Source organism: Schistocerca serialis, chromosome 11 (genome assembly GCF_023864345.2).
Source record: "Schistocerca serialis cubense isolate TAMUIC-IGC-003099 chromosome 11, iqSchSeri2.2, whole genome shotgun sequence".
Classification (NCBI taxonomy): Eukaryota; Metazoa; Arthropoda; class Insecta; order Orthoptera; family Acrididae; genus Schistocerca; species Schistocerca serialis.
Genome location: NC_064648.1, coordinates 56128667 through 56144110, shown reverse-complemented (window position 1 = coordinate 56144110; position 15444 = coordinate 56128667). Strand labels below are relative to the sequence as shown.

At 40.7% G+C, this 15444-nt stretch overlaps 1 protein-coding gene across 5 annotated transcripts in view; it reads right to left on the bottom strand.

Moving 5' to 3' along the window:
• LOC126427400 (zinc finger protein 708-like) overlaps positions 1–15444 on the bottom strand; it is a 181102-nt gene that overhangs the window by 10981 nt on the left and 154677 nt on the right. The window lies entirely within an intron of this gene.

Below are 15444 nucleotides of genomic sequence, written 5' to 3'. Positions count from 1 at the left end.
AACTAATAAGACCATTACCGACTGAATTTAACAAGCACTGCTCAAATGTAACATTCTCATACAGGTGTTCAGTGCATTCCAGCAATCGGTGTACAGAGTAGAGTTATGCTTTTTTAAATTCAGGCTGGAAGTAACTCAGTGCTTCTTGGATTCTGTGACACAGGTAAGCCACATGCTGACCAAACTTTCAACATGATTTTACTTACAGCTGGTAACACAAATTATAGTAACTATACAGTAATGTACAGTCCTTTCCTGGTTTCATGATATTACACTATATTACATTAATACTTGAGCCCCAGATAATGAACATGACATTTTGTAATGTGGAACTTGTCAGTTTAACATTAGATTTCTTTACACAATGTATTTTTTTTTTACAATTACTATTTCATATTTAAAAACTCGTCTACTGAGTACACAATGTCGTCATTCATAAATTATTTTGGTTTGTTTTAAGATGCTGGTTGTCTGTCAGTCTGTTAATGCTACCTGGTATTGCTTTTGCCAAGTAAAACCTTGTATTTCCTAATGAACACCTGGATCCTAGTTTCTCTACATTTAAAAAATGATTATTAAAAATACTTCTTACTTCTGTTTTTTGTTGAACTTTTCAATGAGTTTGAATAGTTTTAATTTTATTACCAGAGATGCTAATCAGAGACATAATGCACAAATTTCATGATTTTTAACAACTTTTCTTAATACAGTGCTACAGTTTTGTAATGTTTGGGTCTTTCTGGATAATTCCTCCTGGTTGTAAAATGAATTTCGATTTTCTGTATACAACTTATTTTTATCTCTTTAATAAATCACAGCTTTCAGATTATTTCTGATGATTATGTTGTGTTGTTTCCTTACGGAAATTATTTTCACATTAAATTTGAAATTACCATCAGGTTCCCTGTAGATCTCATCCCATTCTGTTGCTAGCTATGCAATTGTTAAATTGAATGTACTATTTTGGAGGACTGTTCTGCATTACTTGCATAGAACTACATCGTATAACTAACTGTGCATCATGATCATAAGCACCATTCTCAAAAGGAAAAGTATTTATTTGATTAAATTTGTATTCAGTCTATAAAATATATCTCCGAGTGCTGCTTTCCTGTACTACCTATGCAGCAAAATCAATAACTGATGTCAAATTGAAAGAACCAAGTAATACTTCAAGGTCGTTCTTTTTATCAGATTCTTTCAGAAAATCTACACTGAAAACCCCACAAACAATAATTAGCTTGTCTCCAACTGCCCGATGAAAAAAAAGAAGTCATTGGAAATTTCTGAAAGGAAACTTATACACAGCTACAATTATAATGTTGCCATTTAGTTTAAGCTCACAGGCACATGCGTCTGCACGTTTTTAGTTTCCGAATTTTTCATACTGTCTTTAATTTTAACGTATGAAGTCCCCTCCACTTGCCCACTACCCTCCCTCTTGCCCCTCCCTTTCTCCTGTGCTTTTCTTCCCCATTCCCTCCCCTCCCCATGCCCTTCATTGACCCTTCCCTTCCCCTCAATGGTATCCTGCCCATGTTTTCTGCACTAAGGGACAGTCTCACAATCTTGTGTCCCATTTCTGCTGTTGAGCTGTGAAGTTCATATCGATTATGAAGATGGCAATGACACCTGACCACCTCCAAGTATTTCCATCTTGGTATAACAGCATTAAATTGAGTTACTTTTCTCTTCCAGCTCATATGGTATTTCCTCCTTCCTTGTTCTAGAACTAGGAATTTCTCCTTTATTCTGGAATTTTAACTGGCATCATCGATGACAATCAGGCAGCCCTTGTTGAATAGCCTTAATAAAGGTAAACACAAGGGTTCAAATACGTCACTGTTGAGTTCTTCTTGATAACCATTGGTTTTGGGGGATGTAAATAATAGCTTTTGGTAAAGCGATGTTCAGATCATCCTGCCTGCCAGACAGTAAGTGTGTTTCCTTTGCCATAGAGTACTTTCAATCAATCGTTGCTTTTTGAAGCTTGTCACATGTTTATTGCACGATTTTGTTTCAGCCACAGTTGATCAAAATAAATAATATGGAAACGATTATTTCTTTTCCTGACAACAGTATCCTATCCTCCCTTAGAGTGCATCTTTCATCTTTGCATTTGCTGTATGTATATGCCAAAGGTTTCAGAATTCTTCCTCTTGATAGGTGACCCCTGTGAAACCTATGTTACAATTTAAAATGTCACTTACATTTTGCCTTGTAGGATACTCGCCATGGTCATGAAATTTCAATATAGTACAATGAAGAAAATCTTTCTAGAGATCTTCGAAATCCGTTTCCTGGACACAGGTTTCCATCGACGGCACTTCTACAAATATTCTCAGTGACGTTTATGGTCAAACACCAGATGCCTATGTTGTAGATGTCTGCAGAGCTGATAAGATTTCGTCTCTTTTCCCTTTGTCTTTAAGGACATGAAGAAATTCACTTACCTTGTATGTAACAATCCTTGCTGGCTCTGTGTGTTTTGGAACCAAGTCATCTTAACTTAGAAATAAAAGCTGCAATATTAATAAATGGAAATCACTGCTCCCTTAGCAACCATATGCTTCTTTCTAGTACACACAAGTGAATGTAGGGGAAGTGAGTGTCAATCTGCAAAGCATTGTCAACAGCAGAATGAATTAAAAATGGCTCTGAGCACTATGGGACTTAACATCTTAGGTCATCAGTCCCCTAGAACTTAGAACTACTTAAACCTATCTAACCTAAGGACATCACACACAGCCATGCCCGAGGCAGGATTCGAACCTGCGAATGTAGCGGTCGCGTGGTTCCAAACTGAAGCGCCTAGAACCGCTCGGCCACACTGGCCGGCGCAGAATGAATTAAGCAAAGCATTACCATATAACCTTGTCTGTCTGGTACCCACTGCTTATTATGCTACTCAGAAGGCACCTGCGGTGGAAATGACACTGTGGCAACGGTGTGAGCTTAGAAACATGAACCAAGCCAAAATAGGCCAAAGGGTGTTCGTTGGAATTCAAAAAATTGAGGGAAGATGAAGGGTAATAAACTGGCATAACCCTCTCAACTACCACTTCTTGCTCCCTGATAAAGAAAAATACAAACATTATGCAAGGAAGCCATCTTGTTTCCTTTCACAAGTTACATGTGACAAGTTTTTGCAAGCCCAGTGTATGCCTTAGCCAAGTGATAGATGACGTAGGATCATTGTGCAAGGGTTTCACAATGCAGGCTGAGGATGTGATAGTTGGTGGAACAGGAACCAGTATTGACATGCATCAGGTCTACAGTATTGAGTATGACCTCCTGAAAATAGCATTGGCTACGAATCTTACAAATGCAGTCTTGGTTCCTGCTTTCATGGAGTTAGTTTGCCCCAATTGAACAGCTTGGTCAATAAGGGAGGGAGGGACAGAGGGGGGCACAGGGAGTGACAGCAGGGGCAGGGAGTGACAGCAGGGGAGGAGAGGGAGGATGGGTGAGTGGCAGAGAACATAGGAAGGGACCTTCAGCCTGAGCTGCACAGGACAGAATGGGGATATGATAGAGGGGGGGGGGGGAGGGGGAAGGAAAAGGATGAGAGGATCCTTCTGCCTCTTCCCTGTGCTTCTACTAGTTGTACATGTAGCACCACCTATTCCAAGTGCTCTCTGCTTTGCATTCACAGGAGCGACATTTCACTACAATTCAGATGCATGTCATACTTCACTGATATGTGCATAAGCATCCAGCCATGAACACCACTCCATGGCCAGTGCTCCAGCAGCTTTCATGAGGCACACTCTGTCTCATGCACCTAACGTCTCTGAGCCCATTATGTCATGTCACGTTACAACAACCAACATGTATGATGTGCTGCATATGCTGAAATTTTTTAAAATGCCTGTCCATACCATAAACATTTAAGAACTGATTTACCTATAACTCTCATGTTTTGTTACTACTGTATCAGTATCAGGTTGTACTTTCCGTTTAAATATCAATGTGCAGCACTTGCATCTTGACAACGACTGTAGAAGACATCGACTGTATTTGAAACAAAAAAAGAGATCTCACTGCTAAGCATTCGATTTTCTATATTCAGTTAATTTACTTTATGTCCATCGCACGCTGTAATGGTGTGCTGATGATAAAGATATTGAAGCAACTTGCTGTTGTTGCTGTGATATTCTAGAAAATGTAATGGGAATACTGTTAGTAAATATGTGAAGAGCAACTGGCTCAAACAATTATCAGCCACACCACCTAAATGTCCTAATCGCACGAGCATAGAAATATTTAAGTTAATGGTGATGCCTGATGATATATATCTATGTGATTACTCCGCAATTCACGATAAAGGGACTGGCAGAGAGTCATCGAACGATAATTTTAACCTATTTCTCTACCATTCCACTCTCAATGCGTGCTGGGAAAACGAACACGTACATCTTTCCATGTGAGCTCTGATTTCTCGTACTTTACTATTATGATGATGATTTCTCCCTACGTAGAAAAGGGACCATTTACATATCATCACACTGACGATAACATTCGTGTTTGAAATTTCACGAAAACGTCTTGCCATAGCGAAAAACGCTATTGTTTTAATTACCACCACCCCAGTTCATGTATCACATCCATAGCACACTCTCCCTGATTTGGCAATAATACAAAAAGAACTGCCCTTCTTCGATGTCCCACACCACATTGCAATACTCCACAAGAGAACAGATAAGCATAGTGTATGCCATTTCTTTAGTACACCTTTTACGTTTTGTAAGTTGTATGCCAACAAATTAATCTTTGGTTTGCTTCCTCCAGTGCATTATCTATAGGAATGTTATGATTTAGTTTATTCATAAGTGTAATTCCTATGTATTTAGTTGAGTTCACAGCTTAGGTTTGTATGATTTATCATGTGAACATAATTTAACGCATTCCTTTCCGTACTCATGTGGTTTACGTCATATTTTTCATTATTTACAGTCAATTGCTATTTTTCACATCATACAGGTATCTTGTCTATCACTTCACAATTCGTTTTGATCATCTGATGACTTTACAATAAGGTAAATGACAGCATAATCTGGAAACAGTCAAAGAGAACGGCTCAGATTCTCCCCCAAACCGTGTATGTAGATCAGAAACAACAGAGGGCCTATTACACTTCCTTGGGAAACATCAAATATTACTTCGATTACTTTCTGTGAGTTATTACGAACTGTGACCTTTCTGGTACAAAATCACGAACCAGTTCACACAACTAGGATGATACTCCAGGGGCACATAATGTAATAGGAAGTTACTTGTGAGGAATTGAGTCAAATGCCCTTTGAAAACAAAAAAATATGGAATCAATGTAATGTGGTCTGTCAATATAAGTCACTACTTTGCGAGAATAAAGAGCTTGTTGTGTTTCACAAGAATTATGTTTTCCAATTATGTGTTGGCTATTTGTAAATAAATCATATCTTCAAGGTAATTCATAATGTTCAAACAGATTATATTTTCCAAAATCCTAATGCACAGCGACGTTATTGGTACGGGTGTGCATTTCATCAGATTACTCCTATTTCCTTTCTTGGGTTCTGGTGTAATTTGTGCAACTTTCCTGTCTTCGGGTAACGATCTTTCTGCAGTTGAAGAGTTATATACAACTGCTAAGTATGGAGCTATTGTATCAGCATATTCTGAAAGGAACCTCAGTGGTGTACAATCTGGACCAGAGGCATTGCCTTTCTTAAGTGTTAAGCTACTCAACATTTAGGATACCCACTTCTAAGTTACTCATGTAGGCAGTTATTCTTGATTAGAATTCTGGAATGCTTACTTTGCTTTTCCTGTGAAGGAATTTAGCAAATTCATCTTTAGTAACTCGCCTTAGTAGCAGTGTCATCAATAACTGTACCATTGTTATCGTGCAGGGAAGGCATTAATGCACCTTGTAAACTGTATACTTTACATACAACCAGAATTTCTTTGGGTTTTCTACCAGATTTGGTGACAGACTGTCGTTCTGAACACTATTAAAAGTCTCTCCCATAGAAGCTTGCGCTAAATTTGGAGCTTCTAAAAAACTTCGCCAATCTAGTGGATTTTGTGTTCTTTTAATTTTGGCATGTGTATTTCATTGCTTTTGCACCAGTGATCTGACCTGTTTTGTGTCAGTACCACCTCTTATTAATTTATTTGACACATATCTCTCCGTTATTTTGGTGAGTTTCGATGTTACAGTATTTACTCTTGTGAAATCATCATGGGTCAACAACATTGTGGTCACTAATGCCTGTATCTGTTATGCTCCCTGTTTAGATGTCAAGTATGTTTTCGCAACCATTTACATTTTGAGTGAGCTTCTGAATTCATTGTTCAAAATAATTTTCAGAGAAGCCATTCAGTGCGATTTCGGACGACGTTTTATGCCTACCACTGACATTAAACATTTATTTTCGCCAATTTATCAAAGGTAGACTGAAGTCCCCACCAACTATAATTGTACGAGTGGCATACCTATTTGAAATGACGCTCAAGTTTTCTTTGAGCTGTTCAGCAACTGTTTCATCCAAGTCAGAACGTCTGTAAAGGGGACCTACTAAATTGTTCCAGTTGGTAGGTATTAGCTCCACCCGTACTAGTTGTAATGTGTAGGCTTTCACATTCAACGTCTTCGTGAGTTAAATTTCCCGGGCTGGAAGGCCATGGTAGATCTGTGAAACTACGACTTCCTGACGTTTCGTTGCCAACTGCGGGTAACAACTTCCGAAGTGAGTCGACAAATGGTTGCCAGGCCATGGAGGTCCCAACATTGCCCTTCCACGACTTGTTTCCAGTATGATAATGAGTTTCACGAACAAACCGAAGGCATGGCCACGGGTAGCCCTCCAAGTCCTGAGTCCAGCTGTTGCTAATCTTTTCACGGAATTTTTTGAACAGCAGGCGCTACAGTTTGGCACTAAAAGCCCTTTGAAGTGGTATTGGTATGTGTATGAGACTTTTGTGGTATGGAATCTCTGTGAAGAGGAATTTTATTGCTTCTTGGTGTACCTGAATAGTATTAATCCAAAGATATAATTTACTATGGAGAAAAAGAGAAATGGACAACTAAATTTTTTGGATGTATCAGTAACTAAACGGGCAGAAGGGAGTCTAGGGCAGAAAGTGAATAGAAAAGAAACACACACCGACCATAACCTGCAGGAGGACTCGAACCTTCATAGAAGAGAGGTATCATTAAAACATAAGTGGACAAAGCTAACAAGATCTGTGAGCCTGTTTGTTTGCAAGATGATCTAAATCGTTTGCAAACGGCTGCTAAGAAAAGAAAAATGGATACGCTGACAATGAGATAGATCGAGCACTTCATCCCAGACGAAAAGTGTGACAACATTAAGCAAGAACAACTGTCAGCTGGAAAAGTTTTTCTTCCATTTATTCGCAATATTACGGACTGTACTGGGAAAGTTCTGGACAAGTTTCAAGTTGAAACAATCTTTAGACCAACAAAGAAAATTAGTGAGTGTAAACGTAGGCTTCTGCGGCCACTGTCACAGTCAACGAACATGTTTTTAAAGACGGTAATAATGAAATAAAATTGAGTGAGACAAGCGTGATAGCCAGGACATCTATTATTATGCAGTTATGTAGAGGGAAGGTATAGAGATTCAGGAACACCACAATAATTTCAACAGAAAAGAGGAAGGCTTAAAGATAGACAGGATATGGCGGTCGACTTTGCACCAACGATGTGACGATCGATTACACTCAATCGAGAATAATGACGTTAGTCAGAGATAGTCTTACAGTCGGCCCCACGTGACGTATATTGATGCCTTGTATAGAAACAGGAAATCAATAGCCAGGCAGCCATCGTGACTCACCTTCGAAGATGTTACCTATAGTTGGCAACGAGACGTCAAGAAGAAGTAGTTTTACAGATCGTCCACAGTCTCTCAACCTGGAACTTTTAATTGATCACTACACGTAGTACCTCACATGAACTATCTACTTAAATTTCACTACAAGATAAACTGCTTCGAACAGCAGTGAACACTACAGCACCAACTGCATTTCATTTATTCTTTGTGAACATTGTTGGGTCTCTTGAACAATTTCAGCTAAACTTATTTCCATACCTATAACTATTTGAGATTCAGTGTTTTCTGTTAGAGCTTTGAGCCCTGGTTCTTTTCTAATGCAGCTACGACAATTTACAACTACAGTACTTATTGTGGTTGTATCTACCCTCTTTCGGTGTTCTACTTTCAGCCTTTGAAGCTGATGCCCTTTCTGCACTTACCTGAGACCCTCTAACCTAAAGAAAAAGCCCAGTCTCCTTTACCCATCCCCCATACTCGTGGAACTGCTGCCTTTGTGTAGGTGACACCTGACCCATTTAGCAGAACCTGTATATCCACAACCTTTTGGCGCTAGTCAAGGAATCTGCAACCTACATAGTTGCAGAACAGTCTGGGACTCTGATTCAGACCTTCACTCCACTCTGTAGCAAGGAATGACTTTCAGTTCTGCCCATGATGCTACATATGGTGAGCTCCACCTTAATCTCGCAAGCAAGACTGGCAGTCGTTACTAGCTAGTCACCTGAAGCCAGAGAGAACCTCTTCCAATCCAATGTGGCACATATTGTCAGCACTAACGTGAGCCACCACCTACAGCTGGCTATTCCATGCTTTCCATGACATCCAGAAGCACCCATTTCTTATCTGTAAACACTCCTCCAAGTATGCACACAGAATGCACATTGGATTCCTTCCCCTCCTATGCAGTCGTACCTCTAAATGGTGCCATTACACACCTAACACCAGAGCTTCCAATTACCAGTAATACTACCATCTTGCATGCTGAGAGGCTTCCTCTGGAACAAGCACTCAAATCTGTTCATCAGACGAACTGAGCAGGCTCTCCAATCAGCAACATGGAAACTCTTTCACTGCCACCCACACACTGAAATGACTTCCCACTCAATCACAAGTGAGAGGTTAATCTCAGTGTGGGCAGTACCCAAGGTGACTGCAGCAGTGGACCTATTGGTGGACAACACTGCCTGGAGCTATGAGCAAAGAATCACCAACTTCATTCACATCTCAACACTGCAATTACTATATCTGTACATACCAGAGTTGGAATGGTAAATACACAGACATATACGAAGTATAGAAGTTGAAGGTCAGGAACACTGACAAAATTTAAAGTAAGTCACTTCTTATGAAAACATGTGTCAGCTCACAGTACTCTGATGTGCTATTGCTGCTACTATGACAGCTACCGCTGGATTGGGCAATCTAAGTGCTGCAAGTAACACAAAACGAATGACGCAATGCAGACAGTGGTTCTATGCACTACACAGATAATAAAGCGTATAAATGTGCCTGATAAATACACAAATGTGCACAAAATACGGGATTTGAAGCTAAACAACAACAATACAATTATAACTATAATAGTAGATGTCCCGAAAATATACTTGCAGCAATTTATAAATAATTCGCTCACTTGTGACAAACATCGATGGATAAGGATGTCAAGTCATGTATCGAAAGTCCCTGTTGTGAGCCAGTGCAAGTATTAATGCTCATGCTGATGAACAGAGAAAATGAACGAATAAGCTTCTCACTAACACTATGTGCTTTCCTTGCAGGAAATGAAGTCGTTGCAGCAGAAGGCATCTGGTGTCAACATAATGCTGTTCAATCAAACCTACTGTTTGAATGCCAGTGGGTGTAAGTATGTTAGTGTCAGTGTCATATCCAATAGGGAGTTCTAAAATGTGGCTTTACTTGAAAACCATCAATTTAATGATAGATTAATATTCTTCTTGGATCAATGATATTGACCATGCAATGTGTCAAAGCAAATTTGCCTTGTTCCACAGAAAAGTCTGCTCTTCCCTGATGTTACCAGGTGATCATACCATCTCTGTAGGGGATTCAGTTGGTACAGTTAAAATATTTAACACAGGGAGCACACACCCACAAGAGCAGATTTTTAACATTTTAATCAAATGTTGTACAGGATGAGCTAGAGTGTTGCTAAAGATGGCAGTCACATATACTCCATTTCTGTGGCACATTGTGCTGTAATCTACTGTCGACAGCTTGCCAAATTCTCCACTCATTGGAAACTACCATAGCTCGACTCCATGATGCATTCTGTGCATTGATGGAAGTGGAAATGTATGATTCAACATTGCCAGATATGGGCACTGAATTATGATCTTATTTAAGTTTGTTTATATACCTAGCTGTAAGTAAGAGGTTATAAAACCCCTCCATTTTAATGTAAATGAACAGTTACCACTATAACCAAGTGAACAAGTGTCTTACCACAAGGGTCTTTAAATAACTGGTCCCACAATGATGAAGGTAGAAACCAGAAGAACGAGACAAATAGATCATTACTTCCTTATATTAGACATGCTTTGGTTATGGGGGCTTCATGCTACGGAAAATAATCTAGTTTTTACACTGGTGACATATCCTGTGGGAGTCCACTTTGAGCATGTATATATTTTTTCAAAAATTCTGTTTCAGTCAAAATATCAGCTACTGCAGGAGATTTTGCATGGATTTAAGGGAGTAACATACTAGATAGCCAGCAAAAGCAGTAATATTTCATAATTTGAAAACGTAAAACCAAACAGAACATTCTTATTTGGCAACATCTCAGTGGAAAATCAAGATATCTGCTTTGCTCGCATCATGCAAGTAAATATATATATACCACTTCTTTCACCTCGTCGTCAGAGCGGAATCGCTGGGACCACAATTAATGCTGACAGGTACTGTGAGACTCAGAAAAAACTCAAACGGGCAATTCACAACCGGAGAAGAGGAATGTTGAGCACGGGCGTACACATTGTCCATGACAACGCTCGCCCACACATCACTCGGCAAACCGTTGCTCTCCTCCAACAGTTTCAGCAGAACATAATCACCCACCCATCCTATAGTCCTGACTTGGCGCCCAGTGACTATCGCTTGATCCCTAGGGTAGAAGAACATTTGGCCAGAAAGCGATTCAGCTCCGACGACGATATGAAAGAAGAGGTTCATAACTTTCTTAACAGCATGGCAGCGAGCTGGTATGACATGGGCATACAAAAACTGCCTCAGTGTCTACAAAAATGCATCGACAGAAATGGTGATTACGTCGAAAAATAGCTAAATGATCAAGCTGTAAACAGATGTAAACCACTGTAGAAATAAACATGTTTATGTACTTATAAAAAAAATAGGAGACCTTACTTTTGGGATTACCCTTCTACGAGGAATGGATTATACATGGCAGGCTGATCTCTTAAATACATAAGACTACGTACAATCAAATAACAGTTTCAAGTACATTCTCACAGTCACAGACACACATTCCAATTTCGCCTGGGCCTTACCTTTGAAAGTAAAGACAGGGAAGGAGGTTTGAGAGGTTTCTGAACAATTGTTGCAGACAGGACTAAATCGACTGCCCAACAACCTTGAGGCATATCATGGAAGTGAATTTTACAACAGGCATTTCAAAGCAGAATTGGAATGATGTTGGATAAATCACTATACAACATTCTCCCATTTGGAAACTGGTATTGCGAAATGATTGAAATGGACAATCAGAAACTGGATGTGGAAGCAATTTAATCTTGAACGTATGTGCAAATGGCTGAACATACAGCCACAAATCATTGACATGTGTAATCGCTTTATTCACCACAGAATTAAGAACCAACCTATTGCTGTCACAAACTAATTACAGGAAAGCTTTGAACCCTTTATGTTCCTCATAGAGCAGGTCAGAAGATGTCAAGGGAACAGTGCATTGATGAAATGGCTTAGTTTCTCATCAAAGCTCAACAGCTGGGTGAACACTTGCAATTTGCTATGTACTACGAGAAGCAAAGCTCAAACCATGCAGCAGTGACATGAGCGCTAGGAAACGTATTAACAAAGTTGGAGGTGGTATCCTTGAGAATCTGCCATCAGAAGTTTTTCTCTCTCGACACAATTTCTGTGTAGCTGGAACAAAATTGAAATAGCACTAGCTTATGGTGAAAAGGGCTTTAATGCATTGGACAATGTATGCAAATAGCGCACCATCGCCTATACTACAAATTAAGATCACCATATTGCAGACAAAATATTCACTGGTAAGATTGTGCAGGTATGTCAAGGGACAGATATTCACGTAGGGGAACCTTAATGGATGAGGATGGTATAATCCACTCCCCTGGAAGTACCACTTAGGAGATGTATGACACTGGGGGAGTGGGTACTATGTACAGCCAGGGAAGAGTACATGGGAGAACCAAGGAAGTTTCCTATCAGACATAAGCCCCAGGAATTTTCTAGTTTCAGAGAATGGAAGAACAAAAGACGCAAGATGTAAAGATGGTGTAAGAAACTCATTCCGCCGCCAAATACTCAGACAAAAGGTTTTGGCAGTGGAAAAATGAAAGCCACTGCCCATGCTTCAAGAGAAAACACGATAAGAACGACGTTGAAGACGCCGCTCAAGGAGACAAGTTAATGGAAAACTGCAACAGATTGTAAAATCCTTGATGAAAAGGGAGCTGAGATGCCTGGGGGGAGAGTCCATAATATGGTTAATGGGGATAGCAAAGACAATGGTACTCAGGACGAGCATTCAGGCATCCCGTTTTCCTTAATAAATGTGTCTGACAAAGCCAAACCACATACACCTTGAGAAAACTTTATCTTTCAAAACTTCCTCTAGTAAATGGGGCAGATGGCCTCTGAAGCCCCACATGTATAGACTACAGAGGATACCAGCCCTCCAACAGATGTATCAGGATGATGGTTCAAAATGTGGAGAGCACATCCCCACAAGCGAGTCATCTCTGCATGCCTCAGTCCACCAGGGACCAGGACATGCTACAGTAAACTTGTAGTGCATGGTATGGAACATTCTGCACCGGTAAAGATAATGTTTTGAAGATATTTTACCTGGTCATCATAGCTGTGTAAAGGTCGTGAGGAAGGAGTAAAGCCTCCAGTCGGCCTTAGAAAGCTGGCAATTTGATTTGCACTCAGGTGGGGTAGGAGTCGGCAAATTAATAGCACACAGACAGTGATCACTTGAGTACATGTCATATGGAATGGGCCATTCAAGATGATGGGCGAGCTGGACAGTGCTGAACGAGAGGTCCAAATGATAATATACATGCACGGGATCAGAAAGGAACGTGGGTGCTCCAGTGCTAAGAGAAATGATTCAGAAGGTCAGCTAAGAGGGAACCTCTTGGACAGGTTCTCTAAGAGCCCCAAAGTAAATGGTGGGCATTAAAATAGCCCAGCAGCGAAAAGGAGTGAGGGAGCTGGCCAATGAGCTGGAGTAAGTCCAACTTCGTAACAGCAAATGACAGATGTTACAAAGAGAAAAGGCGAAATGAGGAAGAAACATGCAGACTACAACAGCTAGCAGTCGAGTGTTCAACGAGATCGACGACCAGCATAGCTCCCCCATGAGGTGGAATGCTGTCCTTGGGGTGAAAGGTTACAGAAGACCAGAAGCAAAGATAAGGTCAAAGGGGTTGTGAGGACAATTTTTTTTTCCTTGGAAGCAGAATACAAGCGGACACAGCAATTTCAAGAGCAGCTGTAATTCCTCCTTGTTGGATCTAATGCCACGAATATTATGTTAGAGAGGAGTCATAATGTGGATTGGGGAGGAGGGAACAAATGAAGGTTAGTCACCTTGGTTGCTGCTGAGTGCTAGCCTTCAAGAATTCACTGCTACAGAGGGCAGAGACTGGAGATTCCTGTTCCCTGAGATCTACCAACATATTGGCATTCTCCCTGGGTCAGCCTGTGAATTCCGTGGCAGAAAATCGGTAGCCAGTGGGCACCAGCAAAATGGTGGTCAGTCAGGTAACAGTATATGTGCCAACACCACTGAAGAGGGAAGGAGAAGACTGTTTGCTTTTGTTCGAGTTCTTATAACTTTCTAGTTGGCGGATGAAGACTATTTTTAGCTGTAGAAAGTCTTTGCGGGAGTATTGCTTTAGTCCTTTCAGCCTGACAGTTGTGTAACAGGTGATTTCACCACAAGGGGCAAAGATTTGATGGCTTCCTGCACAGGTGCAGGACGACATGGGGATGCTACTGTGACCTGGGTGATTTCACAACTGCAATACTGAACTTGAGGTTGCAAATCTGGGTGGACATATCCTCCGTTAAATATGGGCACGGCAAAAATGTTACTGTAAATGCCAGATGATAAAATGAACAGATTTTGACTAGCTAACAACTGCAAGTGACAGGCTGGGGTTTTATGTCCATCACTCAGATCTCCTGGATGGCTCACTCATTAATACACATGGGACACTCATGGGATTACAATTGATACAGCAGAGAGGAGGCAAAATGCTGCCCTAGTGAGCATCTCTGCCAAGAGTAACATATTTGACCATTTTTTGACAGGATACATGTTTTATTACAATGCTGACACTTGTAGGAAATCATTTGTTTTCCAATGTATGGTTGTCCAACGTGATGACTTCATAGCCTGCCTTAATCTTAGAGGCAAACACTACTTCAGAAAACGGTAGAAAAAGAGTGCATGTGGGGATTATGCCTGCATCCATGTTTTTCATTACTCAATGGGCCGCAGTGATGCCATGATTAGAGAGATAAGTGTGGATTTCTCCCTCAGTGAGGCCACTAGCATCATAATGTAAAGAACAACATGTTAAGAGTTCAGGGTATGATGGTTCTCAACATGAACAGGATAACTGGAGGAGTGATGCTGTAAGCAGTTGTTGGGCTTGAAAATCGCAATATGTATTCAGAAGCAACATTGCATTATATAAATGAGAAAAGAATTTTACAGGGCCTGCAACGGCAATAATATCTTTCAGAATAATGAACGCAATAATCGTACCGAAGGACTGACCACCTCCAGTACGTGATACCATGAGGAACCAAGGTGCAGCTGGGAGGGTCTTCAAATCTTTAGCCTCATTCTGCTCATTTTGTTTACGTTTAGTAGACATGCACCAAGATGGTCATTGAGTCATTGCCAAAAAAAAAAAAAAAATCCTCCATGATTGACATCTCCGATGGCATGCTCCTTCCAACTGGAGGACCCCCCCCCCCCCCCTTAGAGGGGTAATTACCCACCCTAAATGACTATTCACACCTCAGGTCACACCTACCCAACTCTTGACAGAGGGACCAGTTGGCATTTGGGAAGGTAACAGCTTAGGCAGTCACCCCTCTCTGGGCCTGGCTGGTATCAGAGGGTATGTGCAAACCCTAACTTTTCACCCAGAGCTGGGAATTATGCATTACCTTATTACCTGTAATGTGTCTAATGAATGGGCCAGCCTTCAGGAACACACCAGGACGAAGGAGAAACAAAGAGAATAAGTATTCGCCAGTTAAGTTTTCACAACCTTACTGAAACTGGCACCAGCTACTTACAATTCCTCTTGATGGTGGCCCATCAACT